Source organism: Triticum aestivum, chromosome 7B (genome assembly GCF_018294505.1).
Source record: "Triticum aestivum cultivar Chinese Spring chromosome 7B, IWGSC CS RefSeq v2.1, whole genome shotgun sequence".
Lineage (NCBI taxonomy): Eukaryota > Viridiplantae > Streptophyta > Magnoliopsida > Poales > Poaceae > Triticum > Triticum aestivum.
The window spans coordinates 244983474-244996106 of NC_057813.1; the positions used below are offsets into that span (position 1 = coordinate 244983474).

Here is a 12633-nt window from a genome sequence, read left to right on the forward strand (position 1 = left end):
GACCCACCACGCCCCCTTCTCCCACCTCCGGCGCCGGGCGACGCGCCCCAGCTCCCACCTCCGACGAGGCGCCACGGCCTCCCACCTTCGGCGATGCGCCACGGCCCTGCTTCCCATCTCCGGCGACGCGCCGCCCCTGAACCCCGTCTCCTCTCTCGCGCCGCCCCCACTCGCCCCAGAACGCGTCCGTTCCTCCCACGGAGCCAAGCTCGCGCACCGTCGTCCCTCCCACCGCGCCGAGCTCGCACTCCATCGCCGCTGGTGCCCCCATCCTCGCGCCGTCCGTGACCCCTCCACTACACTCCTCTGCTGCAAGAACACGTCAGTTCGTGTGGAGAATAACAGTCCGTCAGTTCGATAGTTCGTCAATTCGCCGATTGGATCCGTAGGTCAGCCCCACATCTCCCACAAATTACACTTAAATCGTGTGCAAATCTGTAATCAGTTCGTGTGTATGTGTCAGTTCACGTCTGTTCTTGTCAGGTCGTGTTCGTAAAATTGTTTTTTGTCTAATTTGTTGTTATGTACAGTACAGATGCATATTGTTGTGTAGTACTACATGTGTGCATTGATGCGTTCGAATCTCACTTTGATTCCTCCTGGTGGTTCATGCAGCAGCAGCGCTCGCTCCCCAATGGTTGCCGGCGCAAGGAGGATACAGGGAGGCGACAGTGGTGGAGTCAGCAGCGTTCCATGGCCTTTGTCCTCCTCGTCGCATATTTTCTTATAAACAACAAGAAGAAAACAAGGCATAGGCTTCATGCTCTCCATCTCCTGGTAAAGGGGAGTTAAGCTCTACGGCCACTTGGATGTGGATGCTCATGCTCCTCCACTGGGCGAGCTTCCAGGGCACCACGGGGATTGATATTGTCATCTCTACCAGTCGGCCATGAGGGCCAAGAGGTTGCCTGCACCCTGCTGAATGAAATGCCACTTCTGACCAGCACCTGGCCTAATGCCGTACGTAGACCGCCGTGCTTTTTAAGATTTCCTGTATGCATGTACATGAAAAATCTCAACAATTCCGTTTCTTGTCTACATGATTTTGTGCTAGCTTATCACAAGTTCATGTTGCATGCTCAATGTAGTGGCTAGCTGAAGAAAATTTATTGTTCTGTAGCTTTGGTCTTACCATTGTGGTACTTGTGTTATTGCGTAGGAAAATGAAAAGAAAGGAGTTTTTTTGCAAATCAATGAATGAGAACAAAGTTTGCTGTTTCCCCACCCAATTTAGAGCTCCAAAAAAGTTCAGAGTTCAGAGTAGTTGTTTGGAGATGAACAATAAATAAGTATAAGAAAAATTTGTAAAAAAGTACGACAAAGTCCACTATGTATTTCACCATCAGTACATAAAGAAATATTATATAAAATTCCCTGCTCACAGACTATTTTTATAGCCTACTGGTTAGTGTCAAAATGTGTTGTTCTTGTGCTTCTTTATTATATGAATATGAATGTGCTAGCTAGCTTAGCAATACCATTTGGAGTCAGTAGGTGTAGCTCAAACAATTCTTGAGCCATTTTGTCATAACAATAAGGCAGGACATGCTTACAAGATGATGAAACCATGTATATATAACTTGATGACTGTCTAAAATGAGAAAATCCTGAAATATGATATGTGCTCTCTTTTTGTATCAGTTCTTATGCTTGTGACAATTCTGCAATCATACTGTGCTCGGTAACTAGAAAAAAATACATAAGTTCCAAATATACTTACCATGTTTGTTCAGTGTTTTTTCAGTAGTTATTGGTTCCCTCTTAAGCAGATGAACTACATTGTCACATTAAACTGCAGGGACAAGTTCTATCAGTCCTCTCTCGACAAATCCAACAGTACAGGTTTTCCGGGGTGCCAAGTATTGCCGGCGGCGATGCCTGCATCATGGCCCATTGAGGAGATCATGCCGTTAGTTGTAGGTTTTTCCGTATGCACATTTATTTGTTTAGCTTTAAATTTTTGTTGTTTTCCACATTCGATAATTGTGTTAATGCTTCTATGTTGTGCACTTCTGATCCCATTGTGAGGAAAAAGACAAGTGAGATAAGTACTTATTTGGAAAGTTTGTAAGTTCAAGCACAAAAACCTAGAAGTTCATTGAAAAAGTTTGGTGTGGTCTTCTCCACCATGAGCCCCAGTGTGGATCACCTGCAGCGGCCAAATTCCGGCACGCCCAGCCGCTGCTCGTGAACCCCACCTCCACCAGCTCGACTTCAGCGGAGCCGTCAGTCCGCAGGAGTAGGGGTTGCAGGTTCACCCGACGTGTGACGCCTTCTTCCATCTCCAAAAATCTTGTTTATTGAGTTCAGTTCTTCGTCGCATGTTTCACTAGCTAAAAAATGTATGGTCTTCTGAAATTGCTTGCGAACCACTAGCTGAAAAAATAATCCCTCTTCTAGTAAGTTCTGGTCAGAGTTCAGACTATACCAAATGTCCAAATTACATGGTGTGGTCTTCTGTTCTTTCCGTTCATTTCAAGTTAACTATAGCTGAACTTGTGTTGTGTTGATACTGAACTTGTGTTTTGACTGATTCTAAACTGACGCGTATCCAACATTGGTGTTTAAACAATTTTTGATCCATTGACTGTTTGAACTTGCAACCTTACTTCCTTGAACTATGGTCTAAAAAAACTGAACTCATGCAGGTACTTGGTGGTGCAGACTTGGTAGCGGTGATATCTTGGTTCGATTATATATCAACAACAGTGCAATGACTGAAAAATCATCAGTTCAAAATATATATGCAGGAGGTTTGCGAACCAAAAAGCTGATATTTTGTTGTGTTTAAATTTTCAGGTGCCTGATTGAACAAGATATAAAAATAAAATATGATGTATGATATATAATTTTTTCTTGTAAGAGGTTCAAAGATTGTCGTGGAACAAGTTAAAGAGTTCAGTACACCTGCGTCAGTCATCCATCATCTTCTGACATCTAGTATCGAAGTCTCTCCCCCCCTCGCCGCACACACAGACCGGGCGGTCGAGCACCTCCTCAAGTGAGATGGGCGGCGAGGCCCTACCATCTCCCGGTGATGGCTTGCCGGCACACCCTGTAGATTCACCTCTCACTCGCGCCACGGCCGCAGCTTCACTCCCGTGTGCCACCCTCGGCTGCCGCGCCATGGACTGTTCTCAGCGGCTGCGGGTGGAGCAGCTGGGTCGAGGAACTTTGCCTTGATAGTACAACATCACACTCTGCTGTCGGTCGTGAGAAGAGCTGCGTGCAGGCCACCCCGTGTCCGCCCTCGATCCATCTCAGTCATCTCCCTCTCATCCTCTCTCTCTCTCTGGTCTGTGTTTCTGTGTGCAGGGAGTGGGAGGAGATAGAGCAGGGGAGCGGGAGGCCCTTCCATGGCAAATTCGTTGGCATCTTCCATGGAGATTGCGACCTCTCTTGATTTTTGCTTGAGGATTTCTCCTCTGGATCTGTCCACTGTAGTTCTTGTATAGCGGCGTCCTTTTTTCTAGTGTTCCTCAATGTTGATGCATGTGTTTAATAACCCACTCATATGAATTCTAAAAACAAGCTTCAGTACAAGAAAAATGGGTCGTTCAGTTCAATTCTGAATTATAGGTGTGTGTAAACACATCCTCCTTACACAGTAACTAATTAACTATGATACCATGTTCAGACTTCTACAAATCCCGAAACTATGCAGAGTTAGGATTGTTACTACCTTGTTTCTTACTATTGATTCATTTTTATACTATATTGAGATGGTACATGTAGTTGGACATCTCAATATACTGGTGATTGCTTCTTGCTGCCTCTATTTTTATCATGATTTGGTGTGTGCACTGCAGCAGTGTTTTTGTTCCTAGATCAGTTGCTCAACGACAGAATTGTGTATCGCACAGTACATGTATTACTACTATGAAGGTTCAGAAATAAGAACTCAAAGAAGTATTGACAGCATAGCTACTGTATATTCAAGGAGTCGGGTTTTGCTCCTTCGTCATCTCATCTCCTCCGTTCAGCAAAAGCCTCGAGATAAGTTCACACATATGGTTTTGTTCTTTCTATAATTCTTGAGTCCAAACTCCTTCGTTTTTTGTTCCTTTGAAATTAAATAAACCTGTAGAAGTTTGGGGTATAAAATTCTGTAAGTTCGAATTCGGGAAACTAGAAAGTGCAGACAAAATTAAAACTGTCAAAGAATTATTGTAGGCAAGTTTAGAAGTTTGGTTTCATGAGAAAAAAGTATGATTTTCTATCAGTATTTTGTATGATTCATTTGCCACAACTAAAAATAAAAAATTAGACAAAAAACAATTTTGTTTACTATCGGTAATGCTCTCTCCACCCTACTGTCTGTTTTGGTTGATGAACAAGTACGGGCAAAATATGTTGTATAGGGCAAGTTCTTGTATTAGTGCCAGGCAAGTTCAAAAAATAAACCGCGGCAAGTTCAAAATGAAAATGTGGCAAAAACAAAAAGGGAGTTCGGAAGTAGGAATTTGGATGTATCTGCCATTTTTCTTTTTTGTGCTCAGGTTTACATGAAAATACACTTTTAGTTTCAGGAATTGAAGAACTTTTTAGGAAGAATTAGCCTTTTGAGCTACTGTTGATGGCTGGCATTTGTGCCCCGAAGGTATTTGTGCTTATTCGTAAAACAGAAAAATTGCATTTCATAATTCACCTATCTAAATCTGATTTTAGCTACTTCTGTTCCTATGTTCATTCTAGCAAACAAGATGTTGTGTTAATCTATATGAGAGCATATAAATACAGTAGTAGTTCCATAAAATGTCATTGTGTTACAAAAATGCACAAACTATTGTGTTTTTTGGTACCTCACGGCAGTGTATAGCTGATGCATGTTATTCTTTGGTACATGTCTTCAGTACGAGTTTGGAAGGCCAGTAAGTTCTACTCTGGCATAAGCCAACGGAGCATCGGTCGAAGAAGGCCGAGGCGCCTCGTGCCAGCTCCGGGCATCTCCGGAGGCCCTACCTGTTCTTCCACCGCCCATGTGCACTCACCGTTGAGCCTATCCATGCACAGCTCTAGTATTGATGAGCTTCAGGCTTGTCGTTGTTCATGCAGATTAATTCTTTGTTAATTGCTATTGCACATTTAGTAAATGTAGCCTTTGTCTTCTCAGTGAAGTTTTATTGTGAAGATTTTTTAATGCACACCGAAACCAGATTGTCTGCTGCTACATGCGCATCATATGCGTATTTTTCCATCGAGAAACCTCATCATATGTAAATGTCTTCTAAGTCTAGATTTTGATGATGCAAAGTTGTATCCGTGTACACATTTCTTATTTCTATTGCTCTTGGTTCAAATGACCAATTGCTATGAGTTCCTATGTGTGTTAGAGAACAATAGTGTTTGGCCGGGTCAAGCTTTGCACTAGTGGAATTTTTTTTGTACCCTTGTGTGAAAGCACTTTATTTTCTGATGATTATTATTATTGTCATGTGGGTGTGGTTGAACATTTGCAGTGCAGGAAATAGGCCTGTGCTTTTTGTGTTGCGGTGGGTGCTATGGATAATATGAAAATGTGCAGTCGGTGTGGTGTATATGTCATTCATCTATGAATATGTGCAGCTGTTGTGGTGTATATGTCATTCATGTACATGTATTATATGTGCGGAATTTTTTTTGTCTATGATGATATGATTGTTACTTCTTCAAAGAAGGTATACATGACTGTTTGTTGTGCATGCAAGAATGAAAGAAATGGTTTACATAAAAAACAATTAATCAGTACAAATTAAAAACGATGATCAGTTCAAAATGAAAAAAATGGTCAGTTTGAATTTAAAAATCAGTTTGAAGTAAAAGCCATGATTAGATTGAATTCTAAAAAATGAATGATCAGTTCAAATTAAAGAGAATAATTAGTTTGGGTTAAAAAAGTTGGGTGAATGTCCTACTATTTGCTAGCTTTGGCATTGTAAAAGCACAGTAAGTTCATAATTAAAAAAAGTTGTAAGTTCAACATGACATCCTAGATGAGGTTGGGAAAAAAGCTCAAACAAAAAGAAACCCACGGAAAATCAAATGGTAAAAAGTTCAAGTAGTAAATTGAGAGAAGTCCAAAGCACCGTTGCAAAAAAATGTTGAGTTAAAAAAAGACACACAAAACTTTTCTTTTTGAAAAAAAATGTCATTCAGTTCAACGACAGCCACCCCAGTTCGGGAGTATTAAGTACCTCAGTACGAGTTAAAAACGGTGGTCCGTTCGGAATAAAATAAATGACAGAAATTCAAATTGTAAAAATTCAAGCAAATAAAGAAACCCCATGAAAATCCTGCTTAGTAAGTACCTCAGTACAAGTCGTAAAATGAGAGAAGTTCAGAACAACGTTGTCAAAAAATGTTGAGTTCAAAAAAAAAAGAAATAAAACAAACACATTTTCTTTTTGAATAAAATATCATTTAGTTCGATGATACAAATCATACAAGTACAGGAGCGACGAAACAGTACACCGTTGAAAACTTACGAAAAAAATATTACCGAAAAAACAAAGCAAAGTCTAGTTAGTGAAAACACGTTTAGTACAAACCCATGCAATCATTAGTACAAGTACCCTTTTTTAGAACCATTCAAAATTACTCTACAAAAAATAGCTCAGTACAAACATACACATATATCAGCACGACTACTCTGTTTTTCAGACGAGAAAACAACAGGATCCGTCATGCCGTATTCAAAATTACTTTTAAACGGTTGCGAAGTAGAGAAAACGTTCAATATGGCTAAGTTTCGCATTTTCGATAGCTATCCAACGGTATATTATTTGCCATATTTCGACAAACTTTTTAAAAATCGCGTTCAAAATCAAATTTGACCGTATTCGAATTCGTTTTTAAACCGTAAGGAATTATAAAAACATTTCTATATGAAAAAGTTGCGCATTTTCCATATCTTTCCAACGCCGTATCATTTACGTTAATCCGACAAACCATTTGCAAAAAATCGTGAAAATATATTTAGCCCAGAATTTCACCGTTTTTCAAATTACTTTTAAATCATATAGAATTAGAAAAAACAATATATATATATATATATATATATATATATATATATATGGAAGATGCGGATTTTTACCAGCTTTCTAACACCATCTTATTTTCTCAATTCCGACAAACCGTTTGAAAATTGAGTCCAAAATACGATTCACGTTTTCGGTTTTGAAAAAACAATTTTTTCAAAACTGCTCTTAAACCATAATGATTTTGCAAAAACATTCAATATATTTGAAATATGGTTGTCAAGAGCTTTCCAACGATATATTACATGCCCTATTCCGACAAAAAAATTATAATTTTTTTTGAACTAACGAAGACGATCTGTTAAACACAACTGAAAGCATCAGTTCAATCGCTTCGAAAACATCAGTACAACCACCTGAAACCGTCAGTTCAAAAAGGGTAACAGAATAATATTCTGTTACGCATAACAGAATAGCCCAGATGTATACACACACACACACACCTTATTTACCTATCCAACATGGTCAATGTTGATATGCCAAAGGCAAACACCCACTGCCTTGTGAATGACATATAGTAGCCGAACTATTTTTTTCTCGAATACGCACAAGCATGTGTATCATTCATTGGAGAAGAGGGGGAAAGACTCCCCAAAGTGTGCGGCTGTACAAATATTTACAATTGGGCCTTGCCCAACACTACCAAACTCACGCGAGCTAACTACTCACAAACCATCCACGGTGAGCCCTTCGCCTCCTTGATTAGGCCAGCCTTCACCCATAGTCCGCCCTCCTCTTTTATCTGGTTGATGCAGGCAGACACGGACAGTGTTGCTCCCTTGAAGACGATGCCATTTTGATGTTTCCATATCATCCACATTCCAAGCAGACACTTGGCACATGTGGATCTCTAGTGCTCCTGATCCAGATCCTGTCTGATGCACCACTCCTCCAAGGGTTCGTCGATCCTGGGATGGAACCCTTGTCAACCAGTACCCACCATGAACCAGTGCCATATTTGCCTTGCAAACACATAGTTGATTAGTAGATGTTGTATGGTCTCCTCCTTCTAATCGCAAAGGGGGCATGCAGCTTGATATGGGAGCCCTCGCCGTGCCACTCTATCGGACGTCCAACAACGGTTCTTGATGGCAAGCCAAGCGAAGAGGCAACACTTGAGGGAGCTTGCGAGTGCCACGTGAAGGGCGCTCTTGGTGAGGCCTCAAGTCCCATGAACATTGCCGCATAAGCCGAGCGTGCCGAGAGACGTCCATCCCCCTCCCAAGCCCAGGATAGTGCATCCTCCGTGTCCTTTGTGAGCTGAAGTGTAGATACTCTTTGCCATAATCTTAGGAATTCCTCTAGAGCTCCCGCTATGAGGTCTGACCCTACGTCCCTCGCCCATGCATGGTTTGTTAGCGCTGCCAGGACCGTCGTGTCCTCCTCGCACGCCTCGGGACAGAACCACATTAGCATATATGACATCGATTGTAGTTAACTTTATAAAAAATGAACTTTTATGCATACATGCTGAATCTGGTCTGTGATAGCTTCTTTGACTCCAATGACAGATATCCAAACTAAGTAGCCATCTGTTGTTTCCTATCAGCATTTTCAACAAGTATAACTTTATTAGTTGTCAGCCCGGCCTATAGATTTATAGTACAAAGTAACTACTATTATGCATATAGTAACTATAGTATTATACATGGAACCCAGAATTTATCTTATGTACCATGTGAACTAATGGGAAGAAGATAAAAAATATATTTAGGGAAGATAGCAATTGCAAAAGGCCCATAATCCAAATCATAGATGTATAATAAACAGAACCACTTTAAGCAAGGCCTAACAAAGGCAGTTGCACTATAAAAACACTAACATGTAGAGTGGGCTTCTTCATCAACAATCACCGATGATCTGCCTGTTACCGGTTTGTCTTCATGAAATCTCAACTCATGCTCTACATACCCAGCCCCAGGAACAAGTCAATCCACATATAGTCCCAAATTCGACCTATCAACACCAGCGCAGAACAGTAATTTTGTGTGAAACCTTAGGCCTTTAGGATGTGTAGATTGTTGAAGGGGATGCACACCTTGCGGAGATCAAAGAAAAACACGGGCAACAATTGTTTCCATTTATCTTGGCATCGGGGAGGACGATAGCTCACAAAGTCGCAAGCAATCCACGGCGGTTGGGAGATGAAGCAAGGTGAAGGAGTTGGTTCCATGAATGGATAGAGGCGCCACTTGCAGGAAGAGGCGGTGGAGGCGGTGACACATAGCTAGGGTTGTGTAGGATAGAAGCCGCCCCAACCGAACCCCGGTGGTGAACGAGGCACACAATGGACTGCTGGGTGGCCAACGGAGGAGCAGGCCGCTTCAAGAGCACACACACGAGCATGAGAGAGGAAAAGGAGGCGTCAACGATGTTGATGTTGATGGAAAGGGAGAGGGCAATGCAGCCAGGCCATTTTCGCATACTCGAGCGCCCAATTAATGAGAGTGCATTGAGAATGCTCTGCGGAGCAGCAACCCTGTGAAGCTGTTAGCCCACCTAGGTTGTGTAACACATGCCTGAGTTGATTGTGGGACGAGCAGAGATCTATGCCGCTCAACATCAAATCGCTGAGTGGGGGTGTAGCTAGACCCATTTTATTGTTTCTTAATTCTCAGAAACGATGAGGGACTAATTTGTTTGCTAGTGCACATAAACATAAGTAGTCCCTGGAGTGTGAAGAAGATTGCTATATTCTCCCGAGAGGTTTGCTACAAACTTCAGCGGAAGTCTTCTGTGAAGCGGTGAAGATTAATAGATTTCGAGGAGTTTGATTCTGAGAAGATTACGTGTCAGAGATGACCCCTGAAAAGATTGCTGACATGAAGCAATTGGTACACGAGGCGTCCGAGAAGAAATGAATGCAATCATGAAGAATGAAGACAAAGTGAAGACGTAGCATTTGTTTCGTCGTTTCATTTTTTCCTTGAGTCATAGGGCTATGGTACTACTCCCTTCGTCCCAAAATTCTTGTCTTAGATTTGTCTCGATATGGATGTACCTAATACTAAAACATGACTTGATACATCCGTATTTAGACAAATCTAAGACAAAAATTTTGGGGTGGAGGGAGTATTAATAGGGGCATAAGTATTTTGAGACTTATGTCAGTTGTGATGCTTAACCGAAACCTATCCTATGAGAGTCGAGAGAAATCTCTTTGTGTTTTACACATTTACTTGTCAGCCAGAGACGATGATCATCTAGCTGCGAGAGAAATGTTTTGAACTGAGGAGTCGACTTTACTTGTTCCTCAAGTAAGGTTGTTGGGTGCATTCAAAATACGACCGTTGGAAACATGTCGGTTTTCCATAGACAGCTTGTCCTAATGGTCATTTTCCTTCTAGGAATGCTGCGGCTATAAATAGCCACCCCACACCAACGTGGTTCGTTTGCTGCTTGCACTTGGGATGATGAAAAGATTGATTGAGCACCCCTCTCTGATAGATTTGAGTTTAAAATCCATTGATAGAAAATCAAGGGCCGAAACTTAGATATTGGTCGACCATCACAATTGACGGTGTCCTGGACCAGGGGGTCCTAGCCCAGACGGACTAATGTATGGGCCGGACCACCAGCCTGTGAAGGAGGAAGGACTCCGGAGGCCTTCGAAGTGCAGCGACCGAAGACTTGGTGTGTACTTCAAGCATATCTGATTAGATTTGGCATGTAAATTCTTAGATGGCGACCGACCATGTGTAACCCTAGATACCCCTAGTGCCTATATCAACCAGATGGTTTAGTCTGTAGAGGCCATCATACACCCATTCTTACATCCATTATATCCCTAGGGTTTAGACCACAACTCATGATCTCGAGGTAGATCAACTATGTACTTTGATACTTTCATAATATAAGCCAGAGTAGGACATAGGGTTTCATATCCATAGAGAGGGCCCAAACCTGGGTAAACTTTGTGTGTGTTCTCTCTTGTTACCCATCGAACCGATCTAACAACTCGGCTCCCTACCCGAGAACTGTCGTTTTTGACACCGACATTGGTGCTTTCGTTGAGAGCTCGCTGTTGGATCATCCAGGGTCGATGGCCTCGCTAATCGGTGATCGGAGTTCCCTCAACACCACAGGCGCATCAACGGCTCTCACCAACGGGCCACCTAAAGGCTCGCCGGGTCCTGAATCATGCTCCCCCTGCGAGGCAACACAACACGACCAGAAAACCTGCTTGGAGCTTCATTCTCCTTTTATGAGCTCGGCTAACAGAGCCCAACTCAAGGGAACCTCGGATCTGAACTCACCTACATGGAATAAGTGTGAAACCAATCGGTTAGGAGAGGTTGGCATATCGGATGTCAAGCCGAGCCCACACACCTTCTCCTCCGTGCACTCTTCCTGCGAAGGATGCGGGGGTGCCTGGGAGCGCTCCCTAGTCAGATTAGGATGTTTTATTCCACCCGCCGCCCACGTCAAATATTGTCCAAGTAACATGGGCCTCCCGATGTTTGCGACCTACTGTTTGTAAAACAATGATTCGAAGAGGCAGTTCGGCAATTTTGGTCACAACTCCTGTTCGTCAAGAACAGAACAACCAACTGCCACGATGCGGAAGCATTGGCTGCCTTCAGCCACAACTGCCATGACGAGGGTCTATTAAATGCTATCACTCGGCGCCGAGTTCAGATCTTCTTCGAGCTCTCAGAGTTGATGTCAAAAATTTGCACCATTGAGGAAGCCTGGCTGGCCCAAGAATCAGTATGCTTAGACAGATCAAAGGCGCATGACCTGGCACAAGGGGAGCCCTTCAGGCGCCCCACGCAAGCAGAGTCACCATGAAAAAGAAAAAATATGGGACTCCAGACTGCCCTAGAGGGACTGCTGGACCAACCATGCCCTATACACTCTACTCTGATTACCACCAATCCAACCCACACCCTTTAAGCCTGTTGGGTTTTGAAACAAGTTGCTAAGGGTGGTGAGGCCCTCCTTGAAAATAGGCACACTATTAGTCATGCAACAAAATCCCCAGAAGAAGCCGAAGTCCTGATGATTTACCAAACATATAAATCAGGAAACCAAAGAAACAGGCCCTACAGGAGCTCGCCCACGCCCCAGTACGTACACCTCCAGCCACGTGGCTAGACACATTGATCACGTTCGAGCATCATGATCAGGCGGTGCTCAATCTAAGCCGATGCCCATCCACTCTGGTACCCGACCCGATAGTGGACAGATGCCGACTGCATAAGGTACTAATGGATGGTGGCAGTAGCTTAAACCTCATTTACGAGGGTACGCTGGAAAAAATGCAATTCGATACAACTCGCATCCAACATAGCTCTATTACATTCAAAGGAATCATCCCCGATAGGGAAGCACGATGCAAGGGAAAGATCAATCTCTATGTGGTCTTTGGCACTCCCGAGAACTATCAGTCCGAGGAGTTGAATTTCCATATCGTGCCCTTCTGAAGTGGCTACCATGCTCTGCTGGGCGAGAAGTGTATTCCACGCCATACCCCAAGTGAAGCTCAAAATTCTTGGCCCCAAGTGAAACCATCACCAGCAACCACTACAAAAAAATACACTTCCGTGATGATATGTGTTTGTCACATTAGGTCATGTTTTTTGTCATGCATGTACATCCAGGATGATTTTATGAC

The 12633-nt window shown here is 42.8% G+C and overlaps 1 long non-coding RNA gene across 1 annotated transcript in view; it reads left to right on the forward strand.

Moving 5' to 3' along the window:
* Window positions 1-5391, forward strand: part of LOC123156674 (uncharacterized) — a gene marked incomplete in the record, with an annotated part of 5794 nt that extends 403 nt beyond the window's left edge. The window contains 5 exon segments of the long non-coding RNA XR_006478318.1: window positions 1-389; window positions 616-960; window positions 1799-1916; window positions 2649-4600; window positions 4854-5391. This is a non-coding gene — a long non-coding RNA (uncharacterized lncRNA).
* Between the last annotated feature and the right edge of the window lie 7242 nt (window positions 5392-12633).